We start from the raw sequence: 18,472 nt of genomic DNA on the forward strand, positions 1-18,472 counted from the left end.
CTTGGTTACTCTTAGTCAGTGCAGAAGAAATACTGCCAACTGGCAGGAAAATGACAGTATTTTATTTTCTTTAACTACAAACATGTGAGTTGTGAAAAGCAACGGGAATGTGTCCCTGTGCAGCTGTTAAACAAAGGGCTGGTGGGTCAAACGTACTCAGGGACGTGCTTCAGATTGTGATGATGTAAACAAAATCTCCGCTAAAAATTGAAGGGATTTCTTCGCAAACCCTCTTGAATGTGGCAGGAAATCTTTGTGTTTTACTCGTGTGCAACTACAACAAGTAAACAAATAAGTACCTAAGTCAATGTCCAAGAAAACCATCTTCACGTGTGGAATTTTTCTTTAACTGGCTGTTGGGAGAATTCATTTATACACCCGTTGTATCCTTAGCAAAAATATTTTAAAATTAGAACACAGATTTGTTGGAGAACTTGACAATCCTTGACAATCATTATTAAATGAGCATTATACAAATGTGCGTTGATATTTTTAATATGTACCTTAATTGTAATATATATATACATAATTGCTTTGATATGGATGTTCATTTGAAGGAATTGAGGAAACTATGAAGGATCGCAGAACAACCAAAGATACATTTGGGCATCTGCTATTGGTAAAGATGAAAGAGTACCTTAAGTGTGAAGCTTTCATACACACGAGAGAAAAAAACAGTTTTAATGCACTTCATTAAACTGATGGTATGCTTATCAATCGTGCATAAAGTGTACATAGCAGAGGATGGTTTCGATCCATCGACCTCTGGGTTATGGGCCCAGCACGCTTCCGCTGCGCCACTCTGCTGACAGCTGCTATAATGTGATTCAACACAACTGCTCTATCTTTGCTTTCTAAAAGTGCGCCCGAGATGAAAAGTCTAAACGGTAAACGCAGACGTCACTTTGAGCACTTGGTCTTTTATAGCACAAATCATCACCCGCTGCTCTACATGGGCGTGTCTTCAATATCGTTGAGAACCAAACCTTCTGCTTTCCGAGGCAACTGATTCTTTCGTCGTTAATTCCCAAATCTTCAATGAGAATCAGTGAAACGAAAATCAAACACATGTACACACTCGCGTCCTAACCTGAAAGAAAAATCTACACCCACTTTATAATACTGAAAATGATTCAGGAAGTACAGCAAAGTTCTAAAACCAGCGAATGCATCTGCATACAGTACATAAAATGTCAATTTTTCAAAAGTAAAATCTTCAGCTTTGAAAGATTACCATCCATATATTTTCGTTTTTCTCTTTTTTTACATAACACGCTTTCGAGAAACAAACTGTCTTTTAATTAAGGTTTCATTAGAAAATGTGTATCTTGGTTTGCCAAGTTAAAATCGGCACATCCCAGTGGGCAAAAGATGTAGAATATACGACTATTGAACGCATACCAGACGTGTAACTGTGCTCCGTAACTGGTCTAGAATGAAATTGATTATATGTTTATTATACATAAATGGTTGTAGTTCTATTATACGGATAAATTTAGAAGACTACTATACATATATAGTTAAAGGTCTATTATACATCAAAGAAAGATTTTTATAGGTGTAGAAACTAGTAAATAAAGCCAATGATTTATTTTAGAAATTTATTCTTAAAATATACAACTATTCACACCTGAAAAATATGTAGTTCAAATTATACATTATATACAATATTGTAATCAACAAATGTCTAACCATCATAAAAAACACAACTAGTAAACTTCAGTTACAAATTCTAGTAACATGGCAATATATATATATAGTAATGACAAACACAAACTAATTACATGAACACGCTAATATTTAACTCAAAACCACATTTCGAAACTTCTTTATTTCCACGAAAATATTATTAATGTAGCACAAACGCTACTTTCTAATAAAGACAGAAAGAAACTATTTGTTTTGTGTCTCATGGTGATCCTCCTCTCGATACTAATGACATGTTTAATATGATCCCTCGAGAAAAAAAAGGAGTCAATTTCCGCCTGGAATGATTGATGCCCCATCAAACATTTTGTAATATCCCTGGAAGTTTATACAGTAGAATCCTGGTTCGTGGCTTAAATTCAAGGTAAACAAGACTAAGGAAACGAGTTGGAAACTTGATGTCGAAGTGGGATTTAAATCACCCGGAACATTTCACTACATTGGGCAGTATGTGCTAGGGAGCATTGCTTGACATCCCTTCGATAGCTCAGTTGGTAGAGCGGAGGACTGTAGTGGAGTCATTAGGGAATCCTAAGGTCGCTGGTTCGATTCCGGCTCGAAGGAAGGTGCTTTTTGTGTACTTTAATCAAAGAGTTAAAAAAGCGAATCTGTTTCATTCAGACATTTATCAAAAGTTCAATAAACGACGAAGTAGAGGTTCCTGTTCCGAATTCAGCCCACGTCTGATTGTCTTGTTTTGGCCAAGATCCGATCTTTGAATTAAGGGACTACTCTGTCTGCTTTGTAATTCAAAAATACATACAAATGTCAAGTTTTTTGTAGATATAAAGGTGTTCTCTGTTTTCAAAGGATAGGTACTTAATTGGCATAATGATTTGGTATTGATTTTGTATCGTTGTATTATGAAGTTTGTGCTTTCTGTGTTTTTATCGTATTGTGAACTTATTTTTTAAACAAATTCTTACAAAGGCAAACAGGGCACACATCTGTTTATACCAGTGGTGAATTGTACATTTGTACAAGCTACTGTGCACTTCTGGGAGTATAACAGGTTCGATATAAAGTGGCAAAAATATAAAAGGGGAATATACCCCAGACTGCGTATAAGCTCTCGTTGTGACTGTTGTTTTATTTTTAGATAAAAATGGCGTACTGTGCACGAAATGTTGCAGAAACACAATTTGATATTTTAATAATTATTATTTTAATAATTTGATCAAATTGAGGCCCAGGATCCAAATCTTCAGTTCTGATTTTTTTAAGTGATATCTTTCCTTCCTGTCGTGGAAGTCACACGATGTGAGCAATTGTTTTTTTTACGTTGCGATCCAAAGATCCTCAGGCGCACTGTAACCAAACCAGGATGGATTCTGCTCGGAGCCGGACTGAGCTCATTCTCACTCCCTGTGCTAAAAACAGAATTAGCTCTTCCCCGAACATCGTCTACAGCTGCTGGATGGTGCTCTGCGTCTTACTGCTCCGGCAATTACTTTGACGAAAGACAGATCACTTGTGCGCTTTTAACCTTCTCGCAGCTACAGCTATAGCCCTGAAAAAAGCATTAGCTTTATCAGTTTTTACATTAATCTATTTTGAATCAAAGTTTGATATTTTTTTATTGCATTTTACATTACAATTATAATAATAATAATTATTATTATTATTACGCACACTTATATAGCGCTGTTCTGGATACTCCACTCAATGCGCTTTACAGGTAATGGGGACTCCCCTCCACCACCACCATTCTCCTGAATGATCACAGAGAGTCAGGACCTCGGTTTTACGTCTCAGCCGAAGGACGGCACCTGTTTACAGTTTAGTGTCCCCTTCATTGTACTGGGGTATTAGGACCCGCATGGACCGCAGGGTGTGCGTCAAGCGACAGAAACCAGACGTGTGTCGGGCTCGGCTGCGAGCAGGACAATGACATCACAGGGACAAAGTAGAGGAAATCAAAAGGGTTCTATAAAAGACCTGTGTAAGCTGTTGGTTTGCAGTCTGGACTCTAAATCCTCCGATCCGATTTTAAATCTCTCTAATACCTGAGCTGCGGCTTCTTCCGAGTATTTATTCGTATACTTATTATGTGTAAGTGTATAGATGAAACCTTTCATATATTGTTCAGTTTAAATCAAAATGCTTTACTAATACAAGAGAGAAGTATAGTATGAAGGATGTGACAAATCTATGATTTCTTGGAACAAAACGGTTTTTATTTGCATTCGAAATGAAGCGGAATTTTAGCGGGACACACAAACCCTTTGTCCTTTTTAGAGTTTTTAGAGTGAACAGACATAAATGTAGAAAACGTGTTTTTTAGCACTACAATAGCAGGGTCAGTGGCATAATGAATAACGCGTCAGGCCTCGCGTCAGAAAATTATAAGTTGGACTGCCGTCTGGCTTGTTGCGTTTATACCACTTACGTTGTTTTATATAAATGAACTCCACCTGAAAGCTATAGAAAACACTTTGGGTAAGTTGTCTGCAGCCTCATGCGAATTTCGACAACTTACCCAAAACACTGTACTGTCTGGAGATCAGCTCCAGCTCTGAACTCAATTGCAATGAAAAACCATGCGTAACAAAACTGGAGAACAGCTGAACTTGTGTTCAGTTCGGTGATGAGGGATCAGAACTGTCCTTGTTGTAATTAGCACGAACTGCACAGGCTCTGAATCAGACCATGTCAATTAGTCTGATCAATGTAGGACACGTTAATGTAGAATTATTAAAAGGTTTATTAGTTAGTTAGTTCAGGTTTACCCACCTGAACTAATGTAGAATTATTACTTGGTCTGTCTCTTGTTTGTATATAAATGAATGTCTCTGACAACTTTGACATATATCAGGCGTTGACATATGCACGAGTATACTAAATGTCTCACTCCTGATTCAACTCATGTTCTATAGGAGATTGGCGATTCCTCCTGTTTCTCATACAACCATATCAGAACAGAAGCCCATTTCACCCAGCTCTGATTCAAGATCGACTTGCATCTTTATCCCTTTTTTGTTCGTGATCATTATTTTCTTTAGTTATGACCAGCAGCCATATCACCCTGCAACTCACAACTGGCAACCCACTGAAGCTAAGCAGGTGTGAGCCTGGTCAGTACCTGGATGGGAGACCTCCTGGGAAAAACTAAGGTTGCTGCTGGAAGAGGTGTTAGTGGGGCCAGCAGGGGGCGCTCACCCTGTGGTCCATGTGGGTCCTAATGCCCCAGTATAGTGATGGGGACACTATACTGTAAACAGGCGCCGTCCTTCGGATGAGACGTAAAACTGAGGTCCTGACTCTCTGTGGTCATTAAAAATCCCAGGGCTCTTCTCGAAAAGAGTAGGGGTGTACCCTGGTGTCCTGGCCAAATTTCCAATTGGCCCTTACTAATCATGGCTTCCTAATAATCCCCCTCTATGAATTGGCTTCATTACTCTGCTCTCCTCCCCACTGATAGCTGATGTGTGGTGAGCGTTCTGGCGCACTATGGCTGCCGTCGCATCATCCAGGTGGATGCTGCACATTGGTGGTGGTGGAGGGGAGTCCCCATTACCTGTAAAGCGCTTTGAGTGGAGTGTCCAGAAAAAGCGCTATATAAGTGTAAGCAATTATTATTATTAATATTGAACTTTTTCTAAGTTAAATGACAATAATCAAACATGCAGGCAGATTTTTGAAAAGTATTCGGAATTGACAGGGTGCCCCTTTGGAACAATCGTCAGAAATTGTGAGAAAATGAAAGTTATGTAAGCTCTCACACAAAGCATTGAAGATTGGAATCTGAGTGTAAAAAAGCTACCTGTCTCCCAATGATAGGCAGGGATACACACCATGACTCAAATAGACTCAGCGAACTTTAACACCTATGATATTACGAGTGCTTTGCACGTGTCGAATTTCAAGAAGGAACTACTACAACAGTTGTGGACATAATTCAATACCACCGGCAAAGTCCAATGCCGGCAACATCTGAGAAAATAATGTTCACTCATGGAATTTGGTCTTTGAATGGCTGGCGGGAAAATTCATTTATACTCCTGTTGCACCCTCAGCTGAAACATGTTAAAATAACAACGCAGATTTGTTGCAGAACCTGACAAGAATTATTGGGTTAGCACTGTATGTATTCTTGTATATTTACTTTAATTTTAATATAAATGTAAACATGCATGCTGTATAAGCTATTGTAATTTTAAAATATATTAGCTGAGGATGCGAAGGGGGCTATTATACCTTGTGAAACACGAAAGGAACTGTAAAAAAGGCTGTTATTTGAATAAAATTGGCGATCACAAGAAAACCACAATTTATGTGGTATTATCATCAATATCCTTCAAAATCTACGTTCAAATGAAAGATTTGAAGAAACTATGAAAAAAGCAACAGTAATAGAAGAGGATTTTGATTTTTGCTCTTCAAGTCAGCAGATCACCGTAGAGTTACACCCCTACAAACAGCACAAAGGATGAATCCCACCACCTTCATTATTGCTGTGTTTGTGCCAGTGAAAGTAGCGTTTGTGTTATTGAAAGCATCTCGGAAGATGAAGGTGCAGTCACTTCCACATGTCATGATATCATTAGATCTGACGACAAGAGCTGAAGCCCCCCCTAGTCCAAGCCAGCAATGCGAAGATGGGTATGGAGGAAGGTAGCGTGGCTGAGTGGTCTAAGGTACTGGATTTAGGCTCCAGTCTCTCTGGGGGCGTGGGTTTGAATCCCACTGCTGCCAAATATTAATGTTTTAAGACCTGCAATACAATCAGTAAAAGCGCTTTTTGTTAGGCTGCGGGAGGTGTTTAGAGATAGACTTTCTAAAAGACAGGCTTAACATCAAGGCAGAAAAAATATTTTTTCTCAATAGAAATTCTCTTTGGCACGTTCAGCTTTATGTAGGGAACAACGTCTGCCGAGATCACTTTTGAGGCAGTGCACATGATAGTGTACCGGCAAGTACATTTAATATTGGCTGTGGTGGTGAGCTGCTTTTGTCTGTGAAACTTTTAATTCTTCACGCCGAATCGTTGGCAGGGGTAAAGCTTATTAAATCTTTGAACATAGCGCTCCATCAGAAATACTTTGTTCGTGATCAAAAGAGATCAGAGGATTAACTTCATGGATTCACATAGCATACCTTACAGGAAAGATTTAAAAGGGGAATTGATTGTGCTTCCTGATGTTGTTCCTGTCGTTTCTTTGGATACAAAGGTGAATGTTCTTTGACGTTCTGCTAGAGTATCCACTGGGTGGGCTTTATCAATCAGCTCGGAGAGGTCATCAGTGCTCTGTCTCTGGAAAATAATCAGCACTGTCGTTTTTCCCTGTGCTGTCTTTTAAAACATATAAGATCACGAGTTTACAGATTTCTCCAAATAACAACTATACATTTTAACCCAGCGGTTAGCATTCCTTCAATCCAATAGTTTTACTCCGGGTAAAAAGCAGCGAAATATATAGAGAGATTATATTCAAATATTTAAACGTTCTTATTGGATTACCTGTATGGAGATATCGCTCAGAATTCCTAATATGATTTTGAGTTCAGTTTTGCTTTACTACTTTCAGAGTCTTTTATTGACCTTGCTGAAGCAGAGAAGTGACATAATCACAAATGCGACTTACCTGTGCTGCTGTTTTTGGTTAATAATGATTATTGCAAGGAAAAAAAACAGCTCCTTGCATTAAGAGCAAGAGCAACCAACACGCTCGCTTGTTGAGTTGGGTTTTTTTTCCGTGGTGCTCTTCCTCAGATGTAAAGTTATTTGGCGAGCAAGGACCTCTGAGAAGGAGCCTGAATCCATCAAGAACTCAGAAATTCTAATATCGCACTACTGTCTTGTGTACAGAGATCTGCTTCTTCCTTTTTGAGTGTTTTGGTGTTTAAGAGCACGCTTCCTACCTCGAATGTTAGTTTCAGGAGATGTGCTACCGGATAAATGATTATCTTGAAAAGGTTTGGGGATGCACTGGCCGGGATTAAAACCCGGCTCAATTATTTGGAAGTCACCTGTACTACCAACACACTTCTAAGAAGCACCCGCACATTTTCGCAATCCTCTCTCTCACCTACAAAGTTATGAAGACACAGACGACCAATGAAAACTAATTTGATTCACCCAAGGCTTCACTCTTCTGTTGTGATGTTGTTTTAATTAGTGTTAGCTGTGATGAGGTATTGTTTCTGTCTCTTAAAGTTTAAGAGTCTGCTCCTTTCTTCCTGGTATAGAAAAAACATGTTCCATCTTTGTTTACAAACACCACTGTAAATTATTTGTCCATCTCTAAAGCCTGTGTGTATTGACAAGGCAATTCAAAAGCACATATTAAATAAGAACACGATCCTTCTTGTTACCATTCCCGTGGTTGGAGCGTTGTTTCGCCCTTTAACGTTCTTCTACAATATTTACAGACAGGGCTTTATCACTGGAGTTGTGTGCATCGGTCCATGAACATCAACTGTACTGCTGTTTTTCTATGCGTAATTTAATCGCAAGCACTTAAAAGATGCAAAAAGATTTCAAGGAAAACATAATTGAAAGACAGTCGAGTAAGGAGGTAGAAAAACGCTCTCCCCCATTGAAGAATCAACCACCGTCGCCCATGTGACTGGATATAAAAATAAATTATTCATTTCAATTATTCATGAAGGGTGGATTGTGGTCAGTGAACATATGCACATCTTTAAGTCAGTTCCACCATCTGTGCCATAGGGGATGTAGTTCAATGGTTTTCATGTATGAAGTTCCGAGTTCAATCCCTGGCATCACCAGATGTCTTACATTATTGTGCTCACATCGCAATCTTCTGTTGAGTGAGAACTCTTTGCTCGTGTTCATAGAGAGACGGGTTTACACAATTAAACTCAGTCACACACGAAGTGCTACAGTGTTGCTCTGCTGTTTTAAATGTACCTCCAAAGCATTTTGTTCTGTTAACTACCAAATGATTTGAACTAATTTTACATCATATTCAGGAAATCCAGAGAAGGTCATCAGACTTTTAGTGGCTGTTGAAGAAAACACCTGTTGAATCTCACCAGGGATTTCTTGAGAGATCATTCAGCAAGCGAGTTAACAGGGGTTAACGTAGAGAGTGGCGGAGGTGGGATGTCAGGGCTTGACGTCACTGCTTTATGCAAAGAATGGAGGGGTGGTCGTCAGGGCTATATGACTGTGCTTCACGCAGAGAGTGGTGGGGGTGTGATGTCAGGGCCATACGACAGTGCTTTACACAGAGAGTGGCGGAGGTGGGATGTCAGGGCCTGACAACACAGCTTAACGCAGAGAGTGGATGGGTGGGTGTCAGGGCCATATGACACTTCTTTACGTAGAGAATGGCGGGGGTGGGATGTCAGGGCTTGACGACACTGCTTTATTCAAAGAGTGGAGGGGTGGGTGTCAGGGCTATATGACAGTGCTTTCCGCAGAGAGTCGTGGGGGTGGGATGTCAGGGCCATATGACACTGCTTTACACAGAGAATGGAGGAGGTGGGATGTCAGGGCCTGAAAACACAGCTTAACGCAGAGAGTGGAGGGGTGGTGTCAGGGCCATACGACACTTCTTTACACAGAGAGTGGTGGGGGTGGGATGTCAGGGCCATATGACACTGCTTTATACAGAGAGTGGCGGGGGTGGGATGTCAGGGCCTGAAGATACTGCTTTACGCAGAGAGTGGCGGAGGTGGGATGTCAGGGCCTGACAACACAGCTTAACGCAGAGAGTGGAGGGGTGGGCGTCAGGGCCATACGACACTTCTTTATGCAGAGAGTGGTGGGGGTGGGATGTCATGGTTATACGACAGTGCTTTCCATTGAGAGTGGTGGGGGTGGGATGTTATGGCCATAAGACACTGCTTTATGCAGAGAGTTGAGGGATTGATGTCAGGGCCATACGACAGTGCTCCACTCAGGCCTCTGCTTGAATTTGTACTCCTCCTCTCTCCCTACCTCTACCTCTATGATATTTGCACTTTCTGGAGAGGCGATTTTCTCCACTTCAGTAGCCCGATTGCGTGGAGAGGGCTGTAGAATGTGGCACCGCCTTTCCTGCTCCGTCCATGACAGGCGTGCTGGTCTCTGGAGAGAGAGCACGGTCCATCAGCGCACTCCAATAAAGGCACTGGAGGCAGCTGAAACGCATTGGCGAAGCTCAGCACTGGGCCGCTGGGCACATCTTACCACTATTTCCGTAGTGTAGTGGTTATCATGTTCGCCTTGCATGCGAAAGGCCCTCGGTTCGAAACCGGGCGGAAACAGACTGGCTTCTTTTGTCGCATACAAATGGGTTGTACAACTTTAAACTAGCAAATGGAAGAGGGCTGAAGTAAGAGACAAGATGTAAATAGGGTTAACTTAAGTCAGTTCTGCCTGAAAATTAGACTTCTAAGCAACAGGGGTTTATGGCAGGAAAGGGGGTTAACTGATAAGGATTCCAGATGCGAGGGGGCATAATCTTAAACTGACCATTTGGCCAGGGTCTCTTAACTGGCCAAATACCACGACCCCCCCCTTACCATAACACCGAATGACGTCTGAAGCAGCAAGGAAGGACTATATAACCTAAAAGTTTGTACCGGCACATCGAACAATACTTTGGTTTTGTTGTTTCTTGTGGGAAACAAGACTTCGGCTTTATTGTTCCTTGTGTCTGTCATGGCAGTGAACAGGTCCTGGTTACAGGATCTCTAAAAAAGGAAATAAAGACTGAAATCAGATCCGACCCACCATGCTGCCACGGTGACGGTGCACTGCCCAGTGAAAGTGGCAGCCTGTCCCTGGACTGTGGGAAACTGGAGCACCCGGAGGAAACCCCCACAGACCAGGGAGAGAACATGCAAACTCCACACAGACAGCACCCACACCCCAGGTCCAGCACTGTGAAGCATGCCCGACGATGCGGAAGGGCTTTTACAAATGAGTGTGTAACTCACACTGGTGCCCAGGATGGCCTGCTACCGGAACGCAACCTAATTTTCTTAATGCAGTTTGTTCGAAGCGGTTTGCAGGAGCTGGAGGTGAGGACTGAGCTGGGGTCCAGTGTGCAAGAGTGACTACTGATGTCGTGTGTGTGTGTGTGTGTGTGTGTGTGTGTGTGTCTGGATCATTGTGAGCGCCGTCAGGTTTGTGTATTTGTTTAAACAAGAGGACGTGTCTGTGCGGGTCTGACTCTGTGTGAGGGTGCAGCTCTAACTGTTCGCGCGCGGGCGTGTCTATCTCTCTACAATGCATGAGGGGCTAAATCTGCCTCTGAGAAACTGACTTTTCAGAAGAAAAATCTATGAAATGGCACGGCCTGGCCCTCTTCTCTTGCTCCCGACGTATAACACACTGGGGGATGAAGCTGGTGTCTTCAGCTGTAACCCTAGCTATTTATGCAAACAGCTCTTTTATGAAAAGCAGCTCTAGGCCTAGACAAGAGGAACAGATAAAACAAATCTTAGATTTATGGCTTATTCAAAGCAGACTGAGCGCTGCTATACTGTATGTAGGAGCCAGAGATGAAGAATGAGCTATTTAAGGAAATCAGGAGTGTGAGAGAGGGAGTGTGTGTTTTTCCTCCCAATAGAGAAGGCTTGTGGTTCTTTCTGCTTTTCTGCACAGGCTACCAACGTAAGTACGTGTTGGGTTCTTGGTTTGAATGCTCGAGTTGTCAGGCTGGCGTTTTTTGTTCCTATTGGAGCCCATAATTGTGAACAAGGCGCTTGAGGACGTCTCTGTGCAGGTGTGCGTTTGTAATGACGTGTGTGCGCATCTCTGTAGCGGATGTTTCAGTAAAAAAACGCATTTAAAACATTCAACCTTTTCATGTTCCTAATATTCTTTCATTCTTCACAATAATAACTAAGGTTGCTGCTGGAAGAGGTGTTAGTGGGGCCAGCAGGGGGAACTCTCACCCTGTGGCCCATGTGGGTCCTAATGCCCCAGTATAGTGACGGGGACACTGGAAAAACTGTAAACAGGTGCCGTCCTTCAGATGAGATGTAAAACCGAGGTCCTGACTCTCTGTGGTCATTAAAAATCCCGGGGTGTTTCTCGAAAAGAGTAGGGGTTTTACCCCAGTGTCCTGGCCAAATTTCCCATTGACCCTTACCAATCATGGCCTCCTAATAACCCCCATTTATGAATTGGCTTCATTACTCTGCTCTCCTCCCCACTCATAGCTGGTGTGTGGGGAGCGTTCTGGTGCACTATGGCTGCCGTCCCATCATCCAGGTGGATGCTGCACATTTGTGGTGGTGGAGGGGAGTCCCCATGTCCTGCAAAGCGCTTTGAGTGGAGTGTCCAGAAAAGCACTATATAAGTGTAAGCAATTATTATTCATTATAATGTAATAAGTCCATTATTTCTCACCCCTCCATTGCAAGGCATACACAACACAAACACCAGGAACAATTATCTCAGAAGTGAATTGCAAATGTATTGAGTTGTGATGCAACTGTAACTTGAACCTAACATGACTGTGGCGTGCATTTTTGAAATTGCATTTTCACAGCTGAAATACAAAATGAAGCTGATCGCAGTCCAAACTCAAGGTATTGTTGTAAAACTAAATATTCAACATGTTTCTACCTGTCCCTTTTCAGCTCACTCAGAAGTCCACAGCCTGCAGCCTGGTGCCTCTCTGTCTCCCCCCTCCACACTGCTGGTCCAGTGGAGGTGCTGTTTGATCCTGCACGATCTGTCCGGAATCGTATAGTCTTACTGAGCAGCGCAGGGCTCCCTGGCCCCAGTTACGAACAGTGAGTGTCAGTGCAGAACAGCTCTCTGACACTCCGCTCCCTCACTCCAGCTGATCAGGGCAACTACACAGTGAGGGACCTTAATGGAAGCAGTATCAGCACTGTGATCGTCACTGTGGGTGGTGAGCAGGTCTACAGTAGGATCACTAGAGGGCTCTATATTCTTGACAGAGTGTGTTCTTATATCATCCTCTGTCCTGATTGTCTTTCAGCTCACAGAGACAATGTCACCCTGCAGCCTGAAGCCTCTCTGTCTGTCCCTCTGTTCACTGGAGAGCCAGTGGAGGTGCTGTTTGATCCTGCAGGAGGTGGAAACTGGACCTCAGTGTGTTCTGTCCAGAACAGCACAGCCAGTTGTGTCCCCCAGTACAGTTTTTTTTATTTTTGATGATTAGCCATATGTTGATTACAATATTGTACATAATGTATAATTTGAACTCGATATTTTTCAGGAGTGAATGAATAAATTTCGAAACCAAATTATTGTCCCTCGATCTCTGTCTCTCTCTCGTCCTGCTGTCTGTCTGTCCCTGCCTCTCTGTCTCTCTCTCTTTCAGCCCCGTCTGTCAGTCTGTCTGTCCTTCTCTCTCCTTCCTCTCTCTCTCTCCTTCCGCTCTCTCTCTCGGTTTGTTTGTCCCTCAATCTCAATCTTTCTCTTTGCCTGCTGTCTTTCTGTGCCTTCATCTTTGTGTCTCTCTCTCCTTCCTTTCTGTCTGTCTCTCTGTCTGTCCTGCGTTGTCCCAGCTGGGCCTGTCTCCCCGGCTCTCTGCCTTCAGCTCTGTTCGCCGATGTCCCACCAGCCCGTTTCTCTCTCAGCCTGTCTCTTGACTTGCAGGAGGAAGAGGAGGTGGAGACAGCTCCTCCGGCAGGAGAGAGGAAGAAGGTCAGTGCTGGTCCCACCCTGCCTCCTGTCCTGTCTGTGGTGGAGTTTCGCCATCTTGTCTGTCTTGTCAGCCCTGTCTGTCACTGTCTCTCTCCTCCTCTTCTCTGTGCTGTGGTGTCCAGTCAGTGTGTCTCTCTCCTCCTCCTCTCTGTCCTGTGGTGTCTAGGCAGTGTGTCTCTCTCCTCCTCCTCTTCTCTGTCCTATGGTGTACAGTGGGTCAGTATTAGTGGGCTACACCCAGGCTCACTCACTGCGAGTGTGATCTCAGCAGAGTCTCTGTACTCTTGGGACACTTGACTCACCTGTCTCTCTCTTTCTCTCCCTGTGCTGTCCCTCTCCTGCCCCCTCTCTCCCTACTCGGACTCCAGCTGGAGGAGGTCCAATCACCACCTCCTGTGAGACAGAAGAAAAAGAAAGTGGGTAATGCTCTGATTCTCTCTTTACTCCTGTCCAGTGTCCAGTCAGTGTGTGTGTATGAATCCCTCTCTCTCTCAGTGCAGTGTTCATGTACTGGAGTGTCCAGTCAGTGTGTGTGTATGAACCCCTCTCTCTCTCAGTGCAGTGTTCATGTCCTGGAGTGTCCAGTCCGACTCTTAACGTGACTCTCCTGTCTCTGCTTCAGAAGTGCTGGTGCGTCTTTTTAAAGTCCCTGAGCTGCATGTCGGTGGAGACAGATGATAAGGACGAGCCGATGGAGGCGGCGGAGACCGTGTGTCAGGAGAGGAAGAGCGAGGGAGAGGAGGAGCAGGCTGCCGGGAAGGACAAGAAGAAGAAGAGGAGGTGCAGGTGAGCAGACAGGGGGACGCCGCCCGGTCGTGTCTGTGATTCAAGAAGGAGTCTCCTCTTGCTGTTTGATGTCATGGTGATGTCCGTGTCTGTGTCCCTCACACCTGCAATAACAATATTCTTTCCAGGTTCCTTTCCTGGTTCTGTGCCAGCTAAGATCGGAGTCGCCTTCCCCACCAAGGACTGGACTGGACTGGACTGGACTGGAGCTGAGGGACACCAGACTGGACTGGACTGGAGCCAAGGGACCCCAGACTGTGCTGGACCGAAGCTGAGGGACCCCAGACTGCACTGGACCGGAGCTGAGAGACACCAGACTGGACTGGACTGGAGCTGAGGGACCCCAGACTGTGCTGGACCGAAGCTGAGGGACCCCAGTCTGTGCTGGACCAAAGCTGAGGGACCCCAGTCTGTGCTGGGCCAAAGCTGAGGGACCCCAGTCTGTGCTGGACCGAAGCTGAGGGACTCCAGACTGTGCTGGACCAAAGCTGAGGGGCCCCAGACTGGACTGGACTGGAGCTGAGGGGCCCCAGGCTGTGCTGGACCGAAGCTGAGGGACCCCAGTCTGGACCGAAGCTGAGAGACCCCAGTCTGTGCTGGACCGAAGCTGAGGGACCCCAGTCTGGACTGCACTGGAGCTGAGGGACCCCAGTCTGGACCGAAGCTGAGGGACCCCAGTCTGTGCTGGACCGAAGCTGAGGGACCCCAGACTGTGCTGGACCGAAGCTGAGGGACCCCAGACTGGGCTGCACTGGAGCTGAGGGACACCAGACTGGACTGGACTGCACTGGAGCTGAGGGGCCCCATACTGGACTGGACCAGAGCTGAGGGGCCCCAGACAGGACTGGACCGGAGCTGAGGGACCCCAGATCCCAGTCTGGACTGAAGCTGAGGGACCCCAGTCTGGACTGAAGCTGAGGGACCCCAGACCCCAGTCTGGACTGAAGCTGAGGGACCCCAGACTGGACTGTGGAAAACTTTCACATTATCTCCACCTGAGTCCTCAGATCGTCTGCATGACCTTGTATTATTAAGTATTATTTTAAGGTCCTGTGATGATCGTAAGATGGGGGGGGGGGGGGGGTGTCCCTTGACATTAATCTGTATTGTAATTTTTGTTCTTTTGTTAAGCATCATTGAAATGTTTTTTAAAAAAAGCTTTTGTTTTTTTCCCTCCCCCCCCCGAAACGAACGAACAGAGTCTGTCTTTCTCTTTCATCCCGGAGAGTTTGTGGTTGATGGATTGAGGCCGAGAGCCCTCGTTGTCGGCGTGCCACCAGTTAGCGGGGCTAAAGCAGGGGGGGCATCGTGTCCAATACTCCTTGAAACGAGACAGATTTCAAGCCACCTCCGTCTGAAGAGAAGGAAGTTGACCACGAACTCCAGGGTGTCCTAGGAAGCTCTTTAGCCATCGTTTGCCCAGCAGCCATCTCACCCTGCAGCTCCCAGCTAGCAGCCCCCTCCCCACTGGAGCCCAGCAGGTAGAAGCCTGGTCAGTACCTGGAGGGGAGACTCCTGGGAAAAACTGAGGTTGCTGCTGGGAGAGGTGTTAGTAGGGCCAGCAGGGGGCGCTCACCCTGCAGTCTGTGTGGGTCCTGATGCCCCAGTATAGTGACGGGGACACTGGACTGTAAACAAGCGCTGTCCTTCGGATGAGACGTCAAACCGAGGTCCTGACTCTCTGTGCTCATTAACAATCCCGGGGTGTTTCTGGAGAGGAGTAGGGGTGTTACCCCAGTGTCCTGGCCTGATTCCCCCCCTGGTCTTGACCCATCATGGCCTCCTTATCACCCCCCCTCTCTGAACTGGCTCCATCCCTCTGCTCTCCTCCCCACTGAGAGCTGCTGTGTGCTGAGCGGACTGGAGCATCATCCACGTGGGGGCTGCACACTGGGGGGGCTGGAGGGGATCCCCCTGACCTGGGAAGAGCTCTGAGTGGAGAGTCCAGACGGATTAATTATTATTATTATTATTCGTGCTGCACTGGGCTTCAGTCCTGGTAGTGAGAGGGGGATCTGTGATCAGTACAGATACTTATGACTGTATAATAATACACGATAGAAATGGAAAACAGGGTAGCGCTGTAGTCTCTTCGAAACGTTTTGAACTGCCAGAAGAAGTTTTCACAACCCGGACTCGTGAAGGTACAGGTCTTCTCCCTTCGTCCGGAGTAAGGTGAGAGGTTATCCCCTCGGGGCGCAGTATCCCCGATGCACCCCCCCACCACCACCCAAAATGACACACACTTCTGTGACGATTGGGAGACCCCGGTTCGATCAGCCCCTGCGGTGTAGGAAACGACCCGCTGGAGAGAACACGCAGACTCCACACAGAAGGGTCACCTCGGCATTTATTCCAACAGCAAAACACCAGAGAGAAACGGGTCTCCGAAAGATGAGCGCACACCGGGAAAAACACTACGGGGTCATTACAAATGGGAATAGGAGTTCTTTTTTTCTTTTCCGGACGTCAGTTGTATCGTGTCCTGGTGATTTCTCCTGTTTCGAACGGAGTTCAATGTCACGTTTCTACTTTATTAGAGAGAGGCACTGAACTTTGGGGAACGTGACATCCACCCAGTATTACTAGTAGGTTGATAAATATAAATGTTCTTTTTCCCCCCGTATGATACCTCGCGAAATATAACGATGGCCAACTCCTTAAGTCGAAATTTAAACCCTTCTCACGCTACAAGACAGTCCGTCAACATCGCCACGGCCCGAAGCGCGACCTTCGGTATGACGTTGGCGGAAGGGGGTAGGGTAAGTACGTCACAGCCGGGGGAAGCCCCTATCACGTGAGAGGGGTGCTGCGGGCGACGAGCCCCCGGGGGCGAAGAGAAGTTGATTTGCGTGGGGTGTGGAAACACTACACGACCGGGCAAGCGAGCCGTTTTTTTTTTTGTTTTGTTTTTTCAGAACATCAGAACAACCGCAGAGATGACCATCGATCCACTCCGGACGTTTCCTTTTTTGTCCTTTTTGGCCTCCAAAATAAAAAAAAAACTGGGATCCATCGTGGCGTTGCCAAATTAAAACGTCAACCACTTTTCGGGCTTTCGTGCTGTCCATGATGAAACCGTCATGGTTGTGTAAGGATACGTTACGTCACAGACCGGCGGCGCTCGGACGTGAGGAGTGTCGTTACGTTTTTGAAACGGGCACGTCAGACAAGATCTCTGACAAGATCTCTGAAAAACCCAAACCTGTAAGATTCAATTTCAATTCAGTTTTTTTTATATAGCTCCTTTCACAACAAGAATGCCCCAAGGCCCCGAACAAAGGAGTTGTTCCACACCCCCGCCACCCTCTGTGTACAGTAGAGCCCCCTGTACTGACTGGAGGAGCTCACCCAGCTGTGTCTGGAGAGAAGCCGGGGTATCGGCTTCAACCACAGGGCTGGGCGGCTTGTTCCCCACCCCCATCCCCTTCTGTGTACAGAAGAGCCTCCTGTCCTGACTCCAGTAGGAAATGTCACCTGGAGGCAACACACCGGCTTCTTTTAACAGATCACCTCGGGAATCGGGAACAACGGAGCTGTGTGCGGCCGTCTGTACGGAGGGGTTCAGCGCGGGGGGGCTCCGGGCTCGGGTCTGGACCCGGGGGGGGGGGGGGGGGGGCTGTCTGTGTGGAGTCTGCATGTTCTCCCTGTGTTCTTCGGGTCCAAAGACAGGCTTTTGGGCTAATTGGCTTCTGGGAAAACTGGCCCTGGTGTGTGTGTGTCCTATGATGGAGTGCTGTCCTGTCCAGGGTGTGTGAGTGAATGTGTGTTTGTCATGTGATGGACTGGTTCCTGTCCAGGGTGTGTGAGTGTGTGTGTCTGAGTGTCCTGTGAGGGACTGGTGTCCTATCCAGGTTGTGTGTGTGTGTCCTGTGAGGGACTGGTGTCCTGTTCAGGGTGTGTGAGTGTGTGTGTGTATCCTGTGAGTGACTGGTGTCCTGTCCAGGGTGTGTGAGTGTGTGTGTCCTGTGATGGACTGGTGTCCTATCTAGGGTGTGTGTATGTCCTGTGATGGACTGGTGTCCTGTCCAGGGTGTGTGAGTGAGTGTGTGTGTGTCCTGTGATGGACTGGTGTCCTGTCCAGGGTGTGTGAGTGTGTGTGTCTGTGTGTCCTGTGATGGACAGATGGTACCAAGCCTGGACACCCATGAGACACTGGCTTCCTCAGAAGACTCTCACGGAGGGCACACTGTCCCTAACCCGGGTCCAGAAGAAACTACAGTGATCTATAATTCCTGCGCCTCGGAAGGGTTTATGACGTCTATGTCCGGCGCCCGCGCCCGTGGACTGGCGGTTTGGCGTCGCGCTCCGCAGCTCGAGCTTCGGTGCGAGGCAGGGCGGGAGGGAGCCGATGTGGCCTCGGCGCCATCTTTGCTGGTGAGTCAATTGTGACCG

At 46.1% G+C, this 18,472-nt stretch overlaps 1 protein-coding gene, 3 non-coding genes and 1 pseudogene across 4 annotated transcripts in view; 4 read left to right on the top strand and 1 right to left on the bottom strand.

The window, feature by feature from the left end:
• Nucleotides 1–18,472, bottom strand: part of LOC138242797 (zinc finger protein 271-like) — a 683,123-nt gene that overhangs the window by 577,054 nt on the left and 87,597 nt on the right. The gene's annotated exons all lie outside the window — the stretch shown is intronic.
• The window catches only part of LOC138242769 (zinc finger protein 271-like), a 735,173-nt pseudogene that overhangs the window by 178,036 nt on the left and 538,665 nt on the right, over nucleotides 1–18,472 (top strand).
• On the top strand, nucleotides 2,184–2,271 carry trnay-gua (transfer RNA tyrosine (anticodon GUA)). Its single transcript is given in 2 exon segments — nucleotides 2,184–2,220; nucleotides 2,236–2,271. It is a non-coding gene; the product is annotated as a tRNA-Tyr (tRNA).
• On the top strand, nucleotides 6,321–6,402 carry trnal-uag (transfer RNA leucine (anticodon UAG)). The gene has a single exon. It is a non-coding gene; the product is annotated as a tRNA-Leu (tRNA).
• On the top strand, nucleotides 9,852–9,924 carry trnaa-ugc (transfer RNA alanine (anticodon UGC)). Its single transcript has one exon. It is a non-coding gene; the product is annotated as a tRNA-Ala (tRNA).

The sequence above is a fragment of the Lepisosteus oculatus genome, chromosome 14 (assembly GCF_040954835.1).
Source record: "Lepisosteus oculatus isolate fLepOcu1 chromosome 14, fLepOcu1.hap2, whole genome shotgun sequence".
Lineage (NCBI taxonomy): Eukaryota > Metazoa > Chordata > Actinopteri > Semionotiformes > Lepisosteidae > Lepisosteus > Lepisosteus oculatus.